Source organism: Trichogramma pretiosum, unplaced genomic scaffold (assembly GCF_000599845.2).
Source record: "Trichogramma pretiosum strain Unisexual culture from Peru unplaced genomic scaffold, Tpre_2.0 scaffold42, whole genome shotgun sequence".
Taxonomy (NCBI): Eukaryota; Metazoa; Arthropoda; class Insecta; order Hymenoptera; family Trichogrammatidae; genus Trichogramma; species Trichogramma pretiosum.
In genome coordinates, this window is record NW_019641653.1 from 831,036 (window position 1) to 853,983 (window position 22,948).

The 22,948-nt window shown below is 47.2% G+C and overlaps 1 protein-coding gene across 1 annotated transcript in view; it reads right to left on the bottom strand.

Annotated features, from left to right (window-relative positions):
* LOC106651811 (sonic hedgehog protein A) overlaps positions 1–22,948 on the bottom strand; it is a 35,032-nt gene that overhangs the window by 2,304 nt on the left and 9,780 nt on the right. The gene's annotated exons all lie outside the window — the stretch shown is intronic.

The window sequence follows — 22,948 nt, forward strand, 5'->3', positions numbered from 1 at the left end:
TAAAACTTTTAGGGATCCGTTTTGATCTCCCGAAAGAGACGCGCACATGCACGTGTAAGGATCATACGACAAGTACAAATACGCAATAGTTGCACGTAGCAATTGGAAGGCACGCGCGCGTGAATCTCGAGCCCCCGCGAGCAACGAGACGTTCAACGTTGCGAAGCGACGAAATCCCCGAGTGTCTAATTGTAGGCATCAATGGCTTTCAATGGCGATCGTATGAATCGCGCGGTGGCTTCGATCGATCTGTGTGTATACATTTGCAATTGCGATCGCGTATTGTATTGCACGAGGATTTATTTTCTTCGCTCCTCTTTGCTGCTGCGATCGTATGTCCCGCTTCGACAAAGGTATCGAAGAAAGCGTCGAAGACTGTGTGTGTGTGTGTGTGTGTACCGCAGCTTTGCATTATATTCGTCATAATATAATAAACTCGCGCTGCGGAGCTGCTCATGCATCGATCGATCCTGGCGATTGGACAAAGGTGATGATCCGGCGCAGCGTGACCGAGCGTAATGTACGAGCTCGAGTCAAATATGTGCAGACGTATAGGATACGGATTTTCACTTTGTAGTGGCGCGCGTCACACGCGCACACATGACGAGCTATTATTAATACCTTTTGAAGGCAACAGCAGCAGCAGCTTTGAATAAGATCGGTACAGATTACATCCGTTATATATAGGTACGCGATCGATCCCAGAGGAATGTCCCCGAAATCATCCCCTGACATGTGTGTAATTCCCAACTTGAGCCATATCATGAACGTTTAGTCGATACACGTATCATGCATTACAGCGTTTGCCTGTAATTACACTTTATTATAATTCTCGAGCACCACCAAGTTCCGCGTAGATATGAGAGTAACGCGAATTCGACATCGTTGCAGCGAATGAAAACTCGCGGCCGGGCCACTCTTTAAAGGTTCCTGCAGTTTCGCACCTTTCGAGCAGATCGAGTAGGTATATAATATAACATCGCGAGTACTCGAATTTAGCCTGGGCGAGCGATAGCGTCGAAACGAGGAGGAGGAGGAGGTCACGCTTCGAACGAGTCGATCATTTTGGCGGCCAAGACGAGCCAAGCTTTACGATCGGTATACAAGAGTAATTACAACAACAACAGCTCAGAACTGCCTCGTGCACCGCTGCGCTTAACACAGCTCGACGTGAACGCGTACACACGCGAGACAATGATTATAAGCCTTTTTTCCCCGACACGCGTCCCCCGCGCGACTCTCGTGCTGCACAGAGTTTGTATTTCAAGCAATAAAGGATAATGATCGGTTGAGGGCCAGCCGAACCGACGTGGTGCGCTCGACTATATAAACATTGTACTCGTGGTGTGACATGGACCTTCTTTCGGCGCAATTATCGCAGTTTATAAAAGCGCAGAACATCGACTTTTCTCGAGCCCCGGCTGAAAGTACAGATTTTTCGGGCGCGCGCTCAAAATAAAAAGTGCAATCCGTCGTCGGACGCTCGTGTGTACGCATCGAGTGACGTACTACCGCAGCTAGGCTTAACAAAAGCCGATTTCACATTGGGACAACGGACACGAGCACGAGCTGTGTATACGCGCGCAGCCGAAAAAAGCTGCAGTGCGCGCACACGACGGAATGCACAGTTATGCCCCTTTCGTGCTCTCTCTCTCTCTCTCTTTCGGCTCTCGGCTCTTGGCTCTTGCATGATGCGTTCGTATATAATGCGGAGGCGCGCGCTCGAGCTCGAGCAGTCGCTAAATAACGCGCGTATAATTTGTTAATACGAACGTGTGTATGGCGAAAAAGAAAGAGAGAGAGAGAGAGAGAGAGAGAAGGAAGAAAAAAAAAGTAACGGGTCACATCGAAATTGTCTGCGATTCGGTTCCCACGATTTTCCCCTCTCTCGCAGCGGCTCTCTTACTCTCTCGGTCTCGGGGCGAGAGCGGTCGCCATACCTCGCGAATCGCGCCGCAACCAAAGAGAGAAAGAGAGAGAGAGAGAAGATAAGTTAAGAGAATGGCGAACAGAGAGAGAGAAGCAGTGCGGAGGATGAGTGTAAGATAGCCTCGTGCAAGAATGAGAGAAAGAAAGAGAGAGAGAGAAAAAGAGGTATTGGTCGGTTGTTGGTCGGTGGTGCAGCAGCAGCAACAGCTTATACAGCAGTGGCGGCATGCCGCATCCACATCGTCGACAAAGCTCCGCGCATATGAGGCGCATAACAGACGCATGGCTGTAGTTCGTTATATACAATCGAGAAATCTAAAACTGGCCAATTTCTCGACTAATTTTCATTAATAATTTTATTAATAATCGCGTATACTTTTATTAATAAAATTATTTAATGAAATATATCGAACGATAAAATTGAAGCGGATGAAAAATGGAACTGGAAGATGTACGACCCATCAGATTGCTCCGCGACCGCTAGGCTTTCATTTTGAGACGCCAGATACAGCCGATCATCAGATTTTACGCATTTGTCTATCATTTAGCTATCGTCACTTTTTCCAAAATTTCAAACAGTCATCGCGGATCGTTGTTTTGCGCGTGTAATTCCTTAAATATATTCATTTGGCTGGCGCCAGCTTCGTCCCTCGAGACTGCGCGATCAAGATGGGAAAACGAGAGACGGAGATCATGGAAGGAGTCGAAAGGTGTACGTACGCGCGACCGGTATCATTCGAGTCGTGTGCCGCAAAGCTCTTATATAAAACCTACATTATACGTTCTAACGCCACATAGCTGTCAAGAACGTCGAAGTATCATCCTCCGCGATATAACTGGACCAGCTGTGTGTAGTGTACAGATCCTTCGAGTGACTTTGCTCAAAAACAAAACTAATAAATAACTGAATAAATAAAAATCCACAGTCAGCGATCGAGGACGCACGCGGCCACTTACGAATAGGTACGTATACGTACAGCTGTGAAATGACGATCGGTATTGGGCTCGATATAGCTCGTATGCGCGCGGGGCCGCATTTTGTAATGAATATACCTATATTATACCTTACAGCACATTCGTATACAGCCGAGAGAGAGAGAGAGAAAAAGAGAGAGAGAGAGACTCGCGAAGATGATATGTATTACGGCGCTCGCCGGACGAGCAGTACAGGAAAAGTTTATCAAAAGTACCGCAGCTTGTAAACGATGATAAATCGTGACAAGTATAGGTAGGTGGTCGTGAGGTACTTTAATATACATATACACGCGCTATACACAGCAGAGAGAAGGCAGAGATTTAACGTCTCGAGCATATATATATATATACTGCACCATCTATGCTACATTACGTGAATGGAGCCCCTGAAGATCGCACGAATACATATCCACATAGGTGCAGTATACATAGGTGTATGCGAAGCGCAAAGTATATTATAAGTACGAGCGAGCATCCCGCAGTTATATAGCTGCTGCCTGAGCGGTACGTCCCCGTGCTAGTGGCCGCGTATCTTTTATGTAGCACGTATACGTATATATTTACCAATATTTTGGCAGAGAGCAGAGGCAAAGGACCCGCAAACCTGCGTATATATAGCCGCAACGTGTGACAAATGGACCCTACGCGGACGGACGCACTCGGTGGCCCAATATATATAAGCGCTGAAAGATCCGACGGGTCAATAGTCCTTATACAGTCGATCCATTCTCTTTGTTTACTTTGAATGACCGCATCGTCGCGCAAAGTCGATCGGCTTCGCGTGCACAGAGCTTGTGTATAACGTTGTACGTTTAAGCAGCATTACAAATACATACATCGCTTCTTTAATACAGCGTACGCGCGAGGGATGGGAGAAAGAAAGAGAGGCAATTTATACGAGAAAATATTTCTCGCGCTCGTGTGGTGACTGCTTCATACATGGAAAGAATATAATCTAATTTGCCCCGGCAGCGTGCGCGTAAAAGTGGCTAAAATGCGCAGTTTTCAACTCGCCACGGAGCGTATCAAAAGTCTCCCAAAAAAATTCGCTGATACATTGTTTTGATGTATTTTTTTCCTCTGCTTTCTAATGGAATGATTCGATTTTGAAAAAAAAACTGCTGTCTTCGTTGACTTCATTTTTTATTGTTTTTTGTTATTAGATGATTCTGCTCGTGTGAAATGAAAATGCCAAAAAAATCCTGCTGTTTACAAATCAGAGCACCTTGTGCAGGATATATTTGCTCCGAAATTACCTTATACCTCTGTCGACAATTTTTATAAGGTGTGTTTTTACAATGGCCATACCGAGTCAGACTATTTTATTTATTTATTAATTTGCACGTACGATTCAAATAATCAACACTACGATTTTGGCAATTCAGGTATCTGCCTTTGAACTCGATCTTAACTCGATAGAATTTTCACAACACAATAAATTTGAAAACGTAAATCGATGAAATTGCAAAAAGTAACGGAAAAGTTTCCGAAGCGCATCTTGCTCGACTACATATTACCGGGTATTCGTGCGGTGGCTTCCTATTAAAAGTCAACAAGTCACGAGTCAGATTTCCCTGTATCGGTCAATTAAATATGGAAAACGGCTGCGGCTAACCGATTTCGAGGGTCGTGCGGTGCCTTCGAGGTAGTTCACAATGTCGCAGTACTATATAGTATATTGTATATATCGTTGATTCCATTGGGCACAGAAATTTTTGATTTATTGAGCCGCAACTCGTCAGCTTTTCCTTTCATCGCGCGGTCAGGAGTAGAGGCGTGTGCCCCGTGAAAAATGATCGTTTGATAGTTCGCTAACCAGCGCATGAATGAACAGCAGCGTTTCACCGCCTTTTTGTCCGCAAGTAAGAGAGACTGAAAATGTTAATGTCCATATAGGCTCGAACAGAGATCCAATTAAGCTCGATGAAAAATGAGCTTCCGCCGTGACGAGAATGTTATAAGTTACACACAGACTGACTCGGGGGCGCAGTGGCAGCAGCAGCAGCAGCGTTTGGCGTATTGTTTGCCGCGCGCGCTTGCTCGCAGACTAAACAATCGAATCCTTGCGTGGTAACGTTTCGTCGAATGAAAAAAGGAACTACATACATATATTTCTCTATACACAAGGCACACGTGATTTCAGCGAAAATCAGCTGGATTCTCGCTGAATATCGGGAGATGATACGGCTTTGGTTGAGCGCAGATCGGTCGCAGTTGTGTCTGGCCTCCGCTCGAGAGCTGCATTCGTATCTTTGGCGTCTCGCAGAAGAAGAAGAAGCAACGACTGAGAAGAAGAAGGAGGAGGAGGAGGAGGAGGTGGTAGAGGTGGAGGAAAAGACGGGAAGCGTAGAAGCAAAAGAGTAAGAGAAAGAGAGAGAGAAAACAAGTACGATGTAGGTATGCGGCGGTGCAGTGAGCCAAGTTTAGTAATGGGAGCTCCGCCTTGAGATCGCCAGTCGCGAGCCGAGGTCCCTCCTCCTCCACCCCACTCTCCGTTTTTACTTTTTTTTCTCTTTCTCTTACTCTCTTTCTCTCACTCAATCTTTCTCCTATCCACGGCAAGAAGAAGAAGAAGAAGAAGATTCTCTCTCGCTGGACCCTTTTCTCGTGATTTCGATGCTCGTGCCCGATGCTCTCGAACGAGTCGAAGGCTTATTTTCGCGCCGCTATATGACCCACGTAATGGTTTTTCACGCAGGTTTTGGCATCCACTCTCGAAATCGATCTGCACTCGATTTTTTAAATAAAATTGTGCAATAGGTTTTCAAAGGCACATTTCATCATCAATCGGATAAATCGATATCAATTTTGAATTCGCAAGGCTTAAAAGTTTGTGTTGAGAGTGCTCTGTGATATTGAGTCAAAGAACAATCACACTGGACCAGCAAACAGATCGAAAATCGTTGATTCAAAATACTCGTCATAATTAATACACAATAACGTAGAGGAATCGATCGACACGAAATCGGTAAGCTCGCAGACACATCAGCGCGTGATCGACGGACAATAGCAGCGCACAATAGGGCCGCGCGGTGCTGATAAACACGTTATTGAGAGTCAGCTGCTATACATACGCGTGCATGTATAAGCAGGTATATAATACACTCGTATGAAGAAGCGCGAGTCGAGTACTTATGGGCGCACACGCAAATGGATTTAGGCGTCGCATCGTCGTCCAAGGAATGCGGCTGCTTCTGCTGCTGCTGCTGCTGCTGCTGCTGCTGCTGCTGCTGCTGCCTCACTTGACTCCTCGCGGCCTTTCAAGATGCGCACGGCGGCGGCGGCGTCCCACGCTTCGAGACCCGCGCGCGCATAGAACCCGACTATACACGTATAGAGGTACAAGGTGCCCAGAGAGTGCACCTGAGCCGCACGAGGAGGAGCTCTATACTGAGTATATATAGTGGTAGCCCGGCTATACTGCATTCGTGCATGTGCACACAATACTCCTCAGTCAGCTCTCTGCAGAGAGCAGGTACACTATGTATGTTTGTGTGTGTGTGTGTGTACGTGTCTGCGCCTGCGGATCTTTTCGCGTGTACGTCTGTGCCTCCTATACGTACTGCACGTATACGTGTATACTGTTTACCGGGGCATTAGCATTGCGACGCGCGATCGTCAAGGCGAAGGACGAAAGGGAAGAGGCTCTCTCTCTCTCTCTTTTGCCCTCTGCTGCTGTTGCTGCTGCTGCATTGGAGTCGCGTTCGCGATGACGAGGCGTCCGCGCGTCCCGTCCGCGCGAGTCTCTCTCGAGTGTGTTTGCCGAGCTCTCGACGCGCCACTGCGGTCTGCGCAACTTGTGCTGCACCACCGAAACTATACTCGCGCGTACTATATATACGTACATATATATTTATAGCTGCATAGCCGTATATATGTATACCGATCAGCAGCAACAGATTCTCAATTTTAAGGATCGTATCTCGTCCGCGTGCGAGCGCATTCCTGGCTATGTCCGGTCACGGCTAAATCTGCGCGCACGGATCGCTGTTCGTCATCTGCGATGCTGCACATCGCCGTGTACATGCACGTGAGCTTATAATGCATGTATTGCCCGGACCGCGAAACCCGACACTCTCCATCCGCGCCGATCGGACCTGCTGCTGCTGCTTTATAATAGTGGCCGATCTTTGGTCACGATCAGCTGTTTTAGAATGTGGCCCGAGCTTCACCGTCTTATACAACGATTCCTTTATTATAATACTGCAGCTCGTATATTAAATGCCTTCCTCCGACGAGAGAATTCAGTCGGCCGCTGCTCGCGAGCGCGTAATAGAGCGCCGATTATAAAGCTCGAATGACTCTTGTTCGGGGCGATATATTTTTTATACCTATATCATCGTCGTTGTCGTCGTCGTCCTCGTGACTCATCTGGATTCTCAGCCTCCTCGAGGCTATTATAACGAACTCTTATGCTAAGTAGCCATTCGCGAGATCGCAAGCACGACATGCCAATTGCGATCGTAGTTTCTTTCATTCTTTTCCTTCTTTTTTTTTTTTTTTAATTTTTTTATTTTGCTCCGTGTGTGCGTGTGAAAAACGACACTGCAAGTCTCTCTTCTCAGCGAACTCGGCGCTCGGCTCTTGACTCATTTGTCCGCTCATAGCACGCTTATATCACGAGGCCTGCAGCTCCACGCATGCTAGCTCGAGACGCGTCTCTCTCTCTCTCTGGAGCTGATCGATGCCTTTATGTTAATATAATATACACGTCGAGCTGCAGTTGCACTCACTCATTCGAGTCTATGCAAATTCGCGGAGTGAGTCGAAATTTCGAGCTCTCGGACCTTCACAACGCACACATGCACACAGACGTAGATCGGGTCCGTAGATGGTGATTAATTTTTGTCCGAGTCCGAGTCGTCTCGATTTGTTTGAGCCACGCTGTAGAGAGAGAGAGAGAGAGAGAGATACGAGCTCCTTGAGAGAGTCTATATCTGTGCTGCTATATAAGAGAGGCATGCATGCAGTCGGGCCCGCGACAGGCACCTATCATATATAAATACGCGTGGGACCTCATGAGAGACGAACGAGTTTCACTCTTGACTAACACGACGTATATATATTCGCGCATTCGACAATGACCCCCGTTGTATAATTTTTATTGTTGCCGCGTCAGAGCTCTCGAATGCGGTCAGCAACACGTCGTATACATATATAAGGGTTAAGAGGGAAGGGGGTCCATCTCAGTTCCTCGTGCATTTATTATTGTATACGTATATAAACTGCACACAGCCAGGAGAGGAACAGCAGCGATCCTTTAAGTGACGCTTGACGCGTTGTCGCTCGCTTGCCGCGCGTGCGGCATTTATCTTTATTATCTCTGATTTAAAAGCTAAACGAACTCTTTTCTCTCTCTGTCTCTTCTCGCGCCCGCAGGCCATGGAAATGAATCGTGCGAAGAATTAGATGCTTCGAGTCCTTGTGCGGGTAATCGAGTCCCAGCTGATCGCGAGGACTGTATACCTGTCTCTTGCAAGCCGTGTGCGTGTGTGCGTGCGAAGAGTTAAATTCGGAGCCGAGTCGCACACAAGATCTTCACCTATGTGCGTGTGTATAAATAAGCGTATAATAAACAGAGAGAGATGAGGTGAGATGAGCGAAGAGAGAGAGAGAGAGAGAGAGAGAAAGACAGATAGACGGACAGACGGAGAGATGACAAGCGTTCTCACATCGATACCTTTCCGAGACCTCATATATATATAGCATATAGTGGGTATTTGTAGAGGATACGGCGCGACACCATAAAATGCGCGCAAACTGCCGTTGGTGCTGCTGCTGCGTCGGCCCGAGTCAAAACAGCAATTCATCAAACGCCAACTCCCCCTCGCAGCAGCAGCAGGCCTAGCTGGCTCGAGGATTATTGTTCATATCTGCTCGCGCGGATTTCGTTCTATATTGTGAAAAAAATAGAGCTATCTAAATATACATAGGCGAGGAAGGCTATATTACAATATAGCAGCAGCTCGTCGACTGCGACTATAGCCTGGTAGCAGCTATATGTATATGAAAAGCGAAAGGTGAGCTCTTCGGCGGGGCTATTCGCGCTCTCTCGCTAGAGCCGTCGACGACGTATTATATTCGCATTTTAATCGATTGACTGTCAACTCGCCACGGATGCGTCCACGCGCATTCAATATATTATACATAATATATAAGGACGTATCGATCGGATCGCGCAGTGTGTAAATAACTTTCCGTTTCGTCGACTTTGTATACACATATAGCCTGTACTATAATAATGAAAGCTGGGGCTCCCACAGAGAGAAAGAGAGAGAAGCATCATATATATATAGCAAGCAGCATACACGTGATAGAGCGAGACAGCTCATTAGCATAATCTCGAGCGTTAATCTGCCGTATCACTTTTCGCACTGTGTGCGTCTGTGTGTGTGTATATAGGCGCACGTACGGCTTTCCACGCGGGTCCGATCGACTTGATGCTGCTGCTGCTGCTGTTGGATCAACTCGAGTCCCTGTGTGCAACATAACCCGCACCCCGTATTATGTACTCGGCAAGCGCAAAGAATGTCGCAACGAACGGGAGAGACAAGAGGAAAGAGAAGAAACAAAAAGGACGACTCGCCGACGAAGCTCGACACCCCCTCTCCAGCTCCAGAGAGATCGCGCGGCGGTATAGTGCCCGTATCGTACCCTGCAGGATATATATTATATAGTATGTGAATCGGCTGTGTTTCGTCTAGCCAATCTATACGTTCTAACGCCGATCCGCAGCCAAATTCATGCTAATCCTTGACGCTCGATGATCGCTAAATCGTTCTGCGCCAGCTTCTGCATCGTTCATGGTCCTACGTCATGGTGGCCAAGGACTTGTCCGCATCTGTGTATCGCTCGAACCGATCGCCGCTATACTTTTGCCTAGACCAACGCGTATTAGATTTAAGATATCGAAACGCTTCCTAATCGTACTTGCGATTTGTGGCGCGGGTGCGGGTGTAGGAACAAAAGCTAAATTCACTTGCAGCACCTTACGTAATACATATAGCTCTAGTTATATGTAATAATGTCGCACGTACGCTTACACGCATCTGTTGGACGCCTAGATATCGCGTTAGTCCCCGACACTTGTCGGTGCTAATGAGCCGCGACAAATTGAGCGCCTCATCAAGTTTATTTTGTATACACATATTGTGTGTGTATATATAGGCGGACGCGCACGAGCGAGCTCTCTCTCGCCTTTTTTCTGCCTTTTATATGTATATAATACAGCAGCTCGTTGTGTGTCTGTGGGTATATGTGTGTGTGTGCGTGCGTGTAAGGGCAATCTCGACTCCGATTCAGCAGCAGCAGCAGCAGCAGTAGCTCGATCCGCTGCTGCTGCTGCTGTGTGTGTCGCCGTAATTGGTCGTCGACGATAATTAACTGCCGCTATACTCTACGGAGCTTGTAATCGTTCGTCCAGACGTCGTCCCCGCTTGAGTAAACCGATCGCTTTAAAACGAAGCAGCAGCAGCAGAAGCAGCAGCAACACCGTCGTGCCCTGTTATATTAGTCGTGCAGTCGGATGATAGCAGTCTTCTTCCTTTCCCTCGTGTACGGCCACCTCGTGCTGGTGGTGGCACATTATATGCTCCGCTTCTGCTCCTCGATCGATCCGCTGCACCGATTGCTCCGATTTAATTCGCGCTCGTGTATTACAAGGCACCACTTCGGACCTGTGCTGCATTTATAAGGCGCTCGGATAACTCGCAGACTCGAGCTGTAATAATGGCCACCTTATCGAGTGGTCCCCGTGTCGAGGTGTGTCTCTAATCGGTGATCGTTTGCGTCTCTCGGATCGCTAATTTCTTCTCGCGCGCCTATATACCCATCCATCGAATTAAAACTGCCTGATAACTACGTATGCGCAGGCATGCGCATATTCAACCACGCGTTAATCCTAATTGATTGAACGATCGTTTCGCGACTATCTCGCCTAATTGAATCTGTCGTCGCGTCATTTGTGCGCGACAAGATTTTCCGGTTTTACATAATAGACGAATTATAACGATTACGATGCAATCGGCAACGTTTAATACGATTATATTGCTAAATGAATGCATGAGCTACCACATGAGTGATAAGTTTGCCTCGATCTCTTTTCACACGCAGAATCACATACAAAGGCATAATAGCTGACATTCTGTTGGCTCATGTGTGCTATGTATGTGGTCTGCTCTTGGGAAGCGCCGCGCGACTTTGAAGGATACGCGCGGAGGCGCCAACACTTTACACACATCACCGGGATGAACTTGAAATATCAAAAATCGATCCGCTTCTCTCACACATCCTTTCAATAAGAGAGATATTGTTGATGCCATCGGCTGCTGCTGCTGCTGCTGTCACTGCCGCGCCGCGACGCTTCTTCATACGTATCGGTCGATATAATATAAACTATTTGCTGACTCGTACAAGATCGCAGGATGGATGGACGGAGAACATCGTGCCGACAAAGCTACGCTGCCTAGTGCGCGAGAGCAAACACCGAGACGAGATGCCTTCTTATTGAATTCATACCTCGCACGCACGAAGGAAAAAAAAAGAGGCGAGTCATCGCGCATGCAAAAGCTGAAAAGTCTGACTTTTTCAGAGAGAATACGGCATACACGCGTATCGTAATAAGCGGGAAAAAAGAGAATATATATACGAAAAAAAAAAAGATCGAGAGGAAGAGAAGAAGAAGGAAAGTCCGATATCCAAATATTTGGCGGCGTTTGGCAGCCGCGGTGTGCGAGGCGCGCGCGCGCGCGTCCCTGCAATGTACTCCGGCCTCAAGTATTATTGCCTCGCTTTCAAATCTCAAACGGGCCGCTGCTGGTACTCTGTACACATATACACATAGCAGTGAGCCTGGGTTCGAAGCCCAGTTTTGTCCCCCTCCGGGTTTACCACCTTGTGTCGCGCGTTGTCGCAACGTCAACATTTGCTCTTACATTTAAAGTCGCGCGCCAAAGTCGCGGCCGTACAAAAAAATTTTAATGTACTGTACCGCGCGGATAACTGGGCCTCTGATGCGCGCTCGCCCGCCGCGAGTTCAAGTATATAATATTTGCCACCCATAGAGATCGGTACGCGCGTGTGACTGACTGTCGGCCACTATCGATATACGTAATTTTTACTTCCTTGGAAATCCGGCCGCGTCTCGATGACTTGGGTAAATATCATTAACTGCTTGCCGATCGGGCGTATAGCGCAATTTTTGACGCGTCGATCGATGCTTTGTATCTTCATAAGCCTTCCGACTTATTTCCATGTATCAGCCCCTCGAAAGGTCGATGATGCGGGTACACGTGCGATAATCCAAAGGTCTGAAAAAGTTAGCCTCGAATCGTGTAAGGGTCGATGCGATAGCCCACTCGATTTATTCTCTCGACATGATTCCAATCGGAGTGTATCCGAATGTGTGTGATCTAATATACAAAGGTATGCAGGTTTTACGACGTGTGAACTCGTTGCTGCTTTTGATATTTTGTTGTTTTTTTTTTGTTCACGGCGTGAGGTGCGCTTCCGCTCCTCGCGTCTACCGGCCCGAGCAAACTCACCCCAAAAGTGATGAGTTTTTCCAGGAACGTGTAAAAGTCATGGTCACGCTGCCGCCGCCACGGAATCTCTCGCCGTATTACCAAGTCCGCACTCGGTTTCTCCTCTTGTTATAGATATACACGGGCTGCAGCAGCAGCAACAGCTTCCTCGGATGACAGAGACAACATTTACGCACACGACGATCACCGATATTATATAAGGAGGCAAAAAAAAAATCAGTGTGCCAGCAACAGCTGAATGGGCTGAATAGGATATAATACATTGTTGTAAGTAGCTCGTCCTAAGTCGTTGCTGCCATTGTGGAGGACGAAGGCCCATCGCAGGGCGCGACAATAGCCAGCCTGCCGGGACAAATCAAAATAGGCCGCTGCTGTTGCTGCTGCTCACACAGCAATGCGTGTAATATGTGCGCGGAGATCGCTGGTGGTGGCTTTTTGCCTTTAAAGAAAATAATAAACTTAGCCCTCTAAATAAATCAAGAGACCGAGAAGAGAGAGAGAGAGAGAGAGACTTTCCGAGGCACCTTTGATCGAATAAGTGTCGCGCGCCCGCAAGAATCCTTATTATAAGATGACTGATCTTCGCACACGCGGCGCAATTTTTTTTCACTGACTCGGTTTACCTTCACGGTATAATTTTTTTTGAGCGAGAGAATTTTAAAATCTTGTTATCGGAGCTGTTAAAAGGTCTTTAAAAAGAACGTACGCATCGTGCTTGAATACGGGAGATGTGAAATTTATCGTGTGATTTCCTTCCGCGATCCTTCCATCGAAGCGAAAGCGAAAAATAATGTTTATTATTCTTTTCCCTTTTTTTAACAGGCCATATAATTGTCTACCAATCAGTTCGAACATTCGATACAGCTTTTACGTAGGATGACCGTGCGATTATCGTTGTGTACATTGTGTAACCTGTTTCGCTCTTCCACAAAGCGTTTCCGAAAAAGTGCAGGAAAAACGGCGTGTTATTTCCGCTCTCTTGACTCGTGTTGTAATGTCCATTATATAGAGGCCTAAGTATCAACGATACTCGCGCGTCTCTAAAATCAACAGATTCGTAAGTACGCGATGGTGACTCAACGATTCCCGAATCCTAAACTAATTACGAGGAATCACGAGAAATGGATGCGAGTTATTGATTTATTAAATTAGCCTCGTCACATTAAACGAGAATCGAACTGGAGAAAATGAATGGAGCTCGTTATATCGATATAGTTTCGAGGAACGGCGTTGCTGCGATCGTAAAACGGCGCGACCGCAAAATAGCGAACGCGATGTTTTAGCGCGTAAAAGGAGTTAGGATCCAGGCGCGAGTTTACTACTGCTGCATCCCATTTTTCGCGATCTCGTTATCGCCGCTCCGATTTTATTTTTTATACTTTCGACGCAGCGAAGAAGGTAAAGAGCAAATAGATACAAAGATCGAAAGCGAAAAGTGTGCAAATCGGGCGTGTTGAGTCACGTTAAAACTAGCTTTTACCAGCTCGTATATATACACACTGCACGCCGTGAAACGTGCGACAAAAGACGCGGGGAAAAAGTCAAACGAAACGCTTGGCGAAAAATCGGTGCCGCGGCAAGCCTATATGTGTTGAGGCGCGTACGTACATAATATTTAATATACATACGTCATAATAATCAAGCGAAAATCATGTCAAAAACGAGGAAAAGACGTGCCCGGCCGGAAACAAGCGCGCAGACTCCGCGGTGTCTCGTCGTCGAGTGCGTATAAAGGTCAAGAATGCGCGCGTATAAACAATCCATTTATAGGATGCTTTTCAAGTCGACGCCTGCCTCCGTATAGTACAAGCTCACACACATACATAATATACACAGTGGCCGCTCGTGTGCGCGCAATGAAAATATGCCGCTCGGTGTGCTATGATACAGGGGGATGTCGGAGAGCCGTTGGCAAATGGTCTATACACCGAGTCAAATCAAAAGCTGAAAGCGCGTGAAGCTTATAATACACACGCTCGGATGACCTGTTGATTTCAGCGCGCAGGAGCATTACGCGTGCTATTGCTGTCTATCTCTTCGTTTTGCTCGTCCGTGTAGCAGAGAGAGAGAGAGAGAGAGAGAGAATGTTGTGATTTGTCGCTTTTCAGCATACATATAGCCGTGGCAAAGCGCATATTACTTATATGTGTACGCGTACAAGGCGCCCTAAGCTCAGGAATTTGGAATTCCGGCCCAGTATTACGGTATGCCTTGCGAGCGGCGATGCCGTAAGTATATTATATATTATGTGCCGTGTTGCGCTGCGCGTCGTGTTATATAGCGAATATATGTGTGTATACATATTATAAGAGGAGTCTCGCTAAAATCGTATTTTTCAGAAACACCGCGAGAATTTCACTTGCGGGCTTTAATGTTTCTAGCAAGATGCTGCGCGCTGCGCTATGACTCATACAGCATATAACGCACGCACGCACGCACGCACACACTAACAAGTCAACGACGAGCCATAAGAGGCCTAGCAGCTCTCGCACCTTACAATATCTCTCCTCGTATATGTAGGTATATACTACGGCTGCGGTGTTGCTGCTGCTGCGCTGTATATTATAAATAAGTGCCACAGCGTTACAAGCTAGAGCCGAGAGAGAGATAACTTTACGACACCTTCGGAGTCGATTATAATATGCCCAGAGACCCGAGCGGATTCAATAAATTTTGCAGCGACGACGATCGCTCGCTCGCTCGCGTAATAATTGGGTGGCTAATATGCATACTTATAACGAGCTCGCGCTTTATAACATAAAAAAAATCGTACGCGTATTATATACACGTACTCGAAGCGCCGTAAAACGTCGGGCAAACGAGACGAGACGACGCTCCGTATATAATACGAGAGCCGGACGATTTTCATGACTTGTTGAATTAACTCGAAACACAAACAACGTCGGAGCAGCAGCGGCAGCAGCAGCTACGGACCGATATCGGAGAGCTGATTATTTTCTTCGATACGCGCCTATTGTTTTGGCTCTCGATACGGGGCATTAGCCGCGCGATCCCAAAGTGCTCTCTGCGCTCTGTTATGCATATCAGCAGCAGCAGCTGCAGTAGCTGCCCCAAGAGCTCATGACTCACATATATACATACACACAAACACTCGCGATCGCGAGCTGCGTTTTTTTCGCACTCGCTCAGCCAGCAGCAGCAGCAGCAGCGGCGGCAGTAACAGCTCCTTTTTTTTGTAAGCAAGCGAGGACTGCCGCGCGTTCCCCAGGCTTTAATAATACAAAAGCGCCATCGAACTTATAAACTCTCTCGCGAAGGAATTTGCTTCGAGTTGCAGCGTACGCGAACGCGCGTGTGAGTATGTGCAGTGCGCACGACAAAATACACGAGCCACACGAGGTCTCAACGTGTGTCGTGGCGCAGAAAAACGAACGTCTCCTTCTTCCTATACGGTAGTTAAAAGTACGCGCATTTACGCACTTGAATTAAAAGCTTCGAGCGAGAGAGGAAGAAAGAAAAGAGAGACAAAAGTCCGGGCGCGCGCGCAAGCATAAAACGAAACGTATTTGAACGATGTTTGAGTAGTCAAAGTTTCGAGCCAAAGATATGTATATAAGGTAATATTCGCCAAGAGCAAAATATATACACGCGTATTTCAACCTTTTACGTCGAAAAGATCGACTCGCTCGCCTTTGTTCCATGCGTGTACGAGGCGCGCGCGACGTACGTATTATGTGTACGCTGCTATTACAAACACAGGTAAAAATCTCCGAAGAGTACTGCTCATATATTTGCTCAGTAATGTAAATAGCGACGGTATATATTCTTGCGTAACTTTTTAACCGGCCCAGCGTATACCTATCTAGACGCATGTATGGGGAAGAGCGCGAAAGTCTGTATGGACACTTTTGCCAACGACTCGTTGCAGAAAGGATACAAGCGGCAAAATGCCAGCTAATATTGGCTTCTTTTTTATTGTTTATTCTCCTTTTTCCGATACGGCCGCGACTTTTCTCTCACGAGCGCGCAGCGTCGCGTCATTATAAACAGAGAGAGAGAGAAAGAGAAAAAAATGACTACGGAGCGCGTCATCGGCCCGTCCGCTTTTACAATGTAACCGTCTAATTTTCGTCACTTTAGCGGTCGAAGAATTTTGAATGTGTCGATTAGCATCTCGAATTCTGTGCCGGCCGAGCAGCCACACAGCTCCGCGAGGATTTGTAATGTATATATAAGCTCCGGCACCATGCGCGCGCGTGCGAGACATGATTTATCAGAGTCAAATGGCCGAGTGACGGAAACATTTCCGTTGGCGCGCAGCAATAAATGCGTTGCACTGTAAACACGACATCGAAAAAAGCTCTAGCTGTGCTCTCGACCTGCATCGTTGAACAATGACAAACCTGTTGATTAGTCGAAAGAAGTTGACCTTATCGATCTAAAGATAGCTCATAGATGGTTATCGGATCTTAGTTTATTATACGAAATTTAAAGACTCGTCGAAAAGCAAAAGGAACGACGGATTTTTTAGCATCGAATATTATAATGCTGTACCGAATATTTGCCCACAATGAAAAGATATAGCCAAGGACAAGGGTGATATGTTTGCTCTATATTTACGAAGTGCTCGAGTTTACAGCTGCGCAAACCGTAATTTTCAACTGCTATACGTACGTACCGAATCTTTCCATTTTCTTTTAAATCGTCGGCGAAATTTTGAACCGATGTAAAACCTGGCATCGATCTTTGCACGCGAAACGGACACAAGGCATTTGGTTCTCACGAATAATGCGCGCCGCGTTTTCGATACGCGCTCAAAGATAGGCGAGAGAGACACTTATGTATCTCGCTCGCGCGCGCGCGAGGGCGGTCGTAAATTTATATGCGAACCTTTCTCCCTAATCAGCCGCGCACTCGAGTGCGCGCACTCGAACGCGCGTGAAAAACATATAAATCAATCGGGAAGCGCGTAGGAGAGAGAGAGCCACACGGCCCTTGTAAATCATAATGTGATTATATTATAGCTATATGGCTTGCAAGCACTCACTGGAGTATATCTAACGCAGAAAAAAAAAGTTCAAAGTTCGCAAACGCGCAGTGCTATATGGGCTGCGAGAAATATATCGGAAAGAGAGAAAGTTACGGTTGCGCGCGTATAAAGAGAGCAAATTATCCAGATGATTGATCTCGCGCTAACGATTTTATGATATTTATCATTGAATTTCTGATATCACCTTCCCTCGAGGCTCGTTCATTCACGAACCCAGACACACAGACACACACAGACACAAAACCAGACGTACACACGGTACGTTACATACATCCGTTTTCTTCGTAAAGCCTTTTTTTTGTCATACGCTATAATGGCATATAATGTGCGCGAGTTGTATATACACACACATACCATCTGATAATGCCAGAGCTCTGCGCCCGGTATATAGCAGCAGCAGCAGCAGTCCCACGCGCCCTGCACGCTCATCAATCACAACAGCGTTGGCTATATTATAATATCGCGAACGTGAACTCTTCCAATGCTCTTCTCTCTTTCTCTCTCCCTTTAACCCTCTTTCTTTCTTTCTCTTTCTCTCTCTCTCGTTCGAGGATGAGATCATGACATAGAGCTGCTGCTGCTGCTGCTACGTGAAAAAAGAAGCGAGCTTCGAGCTCGTAAACAGCAAAAGTCACTTAACGGATAGCCTCGTGCGCTCCCGCGTGTCCGACGATGCGTCCGACGACGAGCTTCGATTGAGATTATCGAGTTTCTTATATTATAGCCCAATGTGATGAGACGCGTCGAGTCGTTGGCACTCTGTATACGCGCTTATGCGCAGTGGCCGATCGTCCTGTGGGTTGGACTAACCGAACGCGATTCGACATATTTGCACATTTATACACGCAAGAAGGAAATTTTCCACGCGCACGTGCATATCTTGACGAGTTTCAGCTCTCTGCTGTTGCTGCTGCTGCGATCGCCACGCTGCTCAATAGGTGCAGTTCGAAGAAAAGAAGAGCGAGACAGTCGCGCAGACGGCGATGGCAAAAAATTAAACTAATTATACCAGGCGCGGAAAGATACGGTTCGTTTGTTGTGTGCGTATACATAAGTACGAGTATCTCGTACGGGTCGCTCGATCGTGAAATGCAAGCACGTAATGAAGTCGCTTTTTGCTGCCGTCGAGCTTCGCGAATCGGAACGCGCGCGTGCGAGCCGCAGTTCTCGTTGTATGCGTTGTGCGGCGCAGCGCAGCAAGGATCGGCAGCTCCGATCCCCCGACCTCGTACAGGGCCGTACACGTGTCCACGTGCAGTTTTAAAGAGGTGATGGCCGGCCGCGCGCGTGAAATTGACTTATAATAGTGGCTCGTCTCGTTCGATCGATGTGTGTTGGCAATTCGTATGAATATATATTTTATTGCGCGCAGTATATCGCTCACTGCAGTCACGATGTGCATTATTGCACGCCTATTATACGTGGCAGCGGTGGCATATAATGCGCGGGGAGGTTTCGATGCCGCACCGAAGAGTGTGTCCGAATTAGGCACTCGTGAGCTTTTTTTGTCTCCGGCATATACCGTGTGTCCGCAAGCGTGCAAGAGAGCAGCGCATTCCGCACGCGCTGCGATCCTGTCGTCGTCGTCGTCGTCGTCGTCGGCCGCCGCGAATACACGATCTCGAGAGCGCCCTTTGCGGCTTAAAAGTCGATCCTTTTCTCTCTCGACCTTTTTGTCTACGTCGCTGTGTGGTCGCGCTCTTCTCTCGCATACCTTCACGAGGGCTGCTGCTGCCGTGTATATAAGTGAGCCTATACACTATATATAACGCGGCCTTTGGCGCCTGATTTACGCCAATTAAACGCCAGGGCCCAGCGACGTTTTTTTTCTCGCTCAATTCGTTTATTTAGCGGGGCCGTTTAAGAGACGTTCCCGACGTTCTCGGCGTTCCTACCTGGATCGTACGATCCGCCTCGTACCGATCCTTACATATCGACGCGTATGTGCGTTTTCGACGAACTGCGCGCGTGCACCTCACGTAGCTTGGCAGGGCAAAGCACAGGGGCGGGATCGGTATGGCGCGTCCAACCCTACGTACGCGATACCTTATCGATAAATAATGAGACTCTTCTCCTCTTGTCTACTTTTTAAATCTACTTTTTAAAATAAAAAAAAATAATAAGATCGAATCCGGCGCAAGCGCACGATATCTGTTCACGCCTATGATCTCGAGCGTGTCAAAACTCAAACGATGTGTGTGTGTGTAAGTGTGTATGCCTCTCGAGTCTCGCGCACGTCAAAGTTTCGAGATCGCTACTGTGCCCTGATGTATGTATGCACGCAGCGATCGCGCGTCAAATCGCTATTATAATAATGTGTATAATAAGGATCGACGACGCGTATACACACACTTCAAGGTGGCGTCATTTTTATGTTAATCGGGCGCACGCACCGGTCCGACGACGAGGAGTTTCATTCAGGAGATTTTGGCAGCTATAATGTGCGCCGATCAGAGTCCAGTCATCTGGCCTAATTGAAAGCGACACAGCAAATCCTCGGCCCAGAGATCGGTATATGTATATGTAGTGTAAATATTTTCATATGCAGCGCAAGAATGACGGATATCTCTATGTGTGTGTGTGCGTAATTTACGCTTGCTGCTGCTGGTGGTATTATACTATGCGCTCTGCACGATCTCGAGCAGGTGAAATATTTTCTCTCTCATCCGTTTCGGGTCGAGATATATTCGATTTCGGTTCGTCGCTGCTGCTATATAGCTGCTGTTGCTGCTGCCGATCGGATTTCATCATCGGCAGGCTCACGCCACGGCGTGTGCCCGATATTCGCCGGGGACAGCCGCCGCCGCCGCCGCATCCACGCAAGGCTGATCTTTCGTTTCTTCCTCGTACCCTTCTTTTTTTCGCGAGTTTCTTCCTCTTTTTTTTCGTTGCTCTCGTTGTCCTTCTTCTCGTCGGACCCGATCTCCTTCCTTCTGACTGCTTCCTTCGCCAAGTCGATGTATACGAAAATATATATATGCAGCTTGTATACGGTGTATAGGATACGGCGCGCGAGATCTCCGATGGAATTATTATATGCGTCCGATATCACTCGGTATGCGCGTTCGGGGTATCGGATGTTTCACGGCTTCCCCGCTGTCACAAAGCCATCGTATAATATTTATTAAGGTCGAGCTAGCAGCAGCTATTACCGCGCTGACGAATGATCGGACGATTATGGAATTCGCGCGCGCACGTGAGGACGATTCGCTCGGACTTTTGCGTGCTCTCGGAGGTAGCTAGACCAGTGCTCGGATCGTCACCCGATGAGGGTAGAATAGATCGCTCGATCGCTGATCTTGAGAATCGCCATCCAAAATCGATCGCGTTCCAGTCTTTCGCTCGAGCATATCGCGTCCGGCGCCGGACGACATCGTCCTCGTCTATTTTTTTTTTCTTTCTTTTTTTTTTTTTTTTTGTATACCTCGAAAAAATTAGGTAGGTAAATTTCGTTGACGCGCTCGATCATACATAATATGGTACCTATACACGGCGAGGCGAAGCGAGAGATGCCGGACAAGTGCAGCATAATACGTACGAAGCAACGGGCTTTGTTATAAGCGTATACGGGGGGCTCTGTGTTGCATATACATACGAACACGCTGACAAATTCGTCGCTCGCGCGCCGGACGCGTTGTGCATGTGCAGCATGATGTATATAACAGTCTAAAAATGCGAAATACGCGCATCTCGAGAGCTTGTATATATACGAATGCGGCCCCGTGAATGTATGTGTATGTGTGTGTGTGTGTGTATTTATAGCATAACATTCGCGTCGGGTTGCGCGCATACTTCATCTCTGCTGTTGCTGCTGCTGCTGTTGCTTCTGCTGCTGCAATGAAAAAAAAATTTCGCGAGGAAGACGAGAAAGAAAAGAAGAAGAACGATGGACGAGAGAGAGAGAGAGAAATGAAGAAAAAAAAGTTATATGCTCGCGAGCACTATGAGTGTGAGAGCGCGTACAAGTATTAGCTGGTGCGCCAGGCAGACTCAATGCTATCTTGACTCGAACTGCTGCTGCAACTCTCCATAGGCTACTACATCCCTTCTCCAAGGCTCGTGTTCTCTCTCGTCTTCCTTTTCTTTTCTCTCGCTCGACTGCAGCAACAATCGCAAGCATGGTATATATATATGTATATAATGAGAACACGGCTTCTCTCTCTCGCGCGCGCAGGTATACATATATGTGTATTGTTATCAGCGCGTGGTGCGCGCGCGAAAATTAATCGCGAGCCCGTTTCGTTGGCTCGCCTTCTCGGCATAAAAAGCTATTTCGGGATCGTCGTCGCAGGGGCTGCCTAATCGCGCGTGACTCATTCGACGATTGTCGCTCGTTTCTTTCGCATATTACGTATGAAAACGTGCGCGCTGTCTTTAATCCGTGTGTGACAGACGGCTCTTATAAGCCACACGGAAAAACAAAGAGACGACACACCACACTTGTATTTTTGACTTTTTGAACTCGTGTGACGATTGTATACCTATATATCACGTATATAAAAGCAAAATGGCACCGCCACCGCCACAATTCGCAGTCGATCGTTATCCAGCATATATATACCGGCTCTATACACGTTTTAAATCCCTGTATAAGCCCCGTATACAAGCACATATATAGCCTGTTCCTTTTCTCGGCATGGTCGAAATATCTCTCGCGGCTAATCGATGAATATGGATGGTTGGTGCTTGTGCTGCTGCTGCTGCTAAGCGCGATATATCACCGGACATTATTACCCTCGTGCGCTGACAAATGTGACAGATAATTAGATTTTAATTCGATGTTTAGGCAACGCTTTTGACTCTCTTGCGCGCGCGCGCGCGCCTACATAATACCTGAATTATGAATCACGCCCATAATCTCGTTGATCGTCGCACGGAGGTGGCGGCGACCGCTTGCACGACGACGACGACGACGACGACTCGCATATTTTCACACACCACGGAAACATGCGATTATTTAGAAGAGATATTATACAATCGTGCGATATTTCGTCTTGTTCATTCGGAAGAAGATGAAATACCAGAGATGACCCGCGTCTCCTCCCAACCCTTTACCGAGCGAATTCGGGTTAACCAACGAGCGATGACACGAACTCTTTTTTGGCAAACGAACGTCGCGTTAGATCAACGTCGTAAAGTTTAACGCCGCCTACAACTGCAACGTCTCGAGGCTAATTCGAATTGCTCCGCAGCGAGTTTCGAGCGTGGCTGAGAATCGATTTAAAATGAAAATTTCGTAATGTCATTCACCTTCGACTCGTACATTAGGCATAATAATGACAAATATAATTATTTCAAGAGCAACGAGGTAAAAACAGTAATAAATAAGAGAGGAAATAAAAATCGACACAATGGTACGTACAGACACGTATAATAGGTAGAGCAAGAGAAGTAAAAGAAACGAGAGAGAGAGAGAGAGAGAGATAAAGCGAGAAAGAGAGCAAAAGAGAAACGAGGCGATTAATTTAATGAGAAGAGCGCGCGGGCTCAT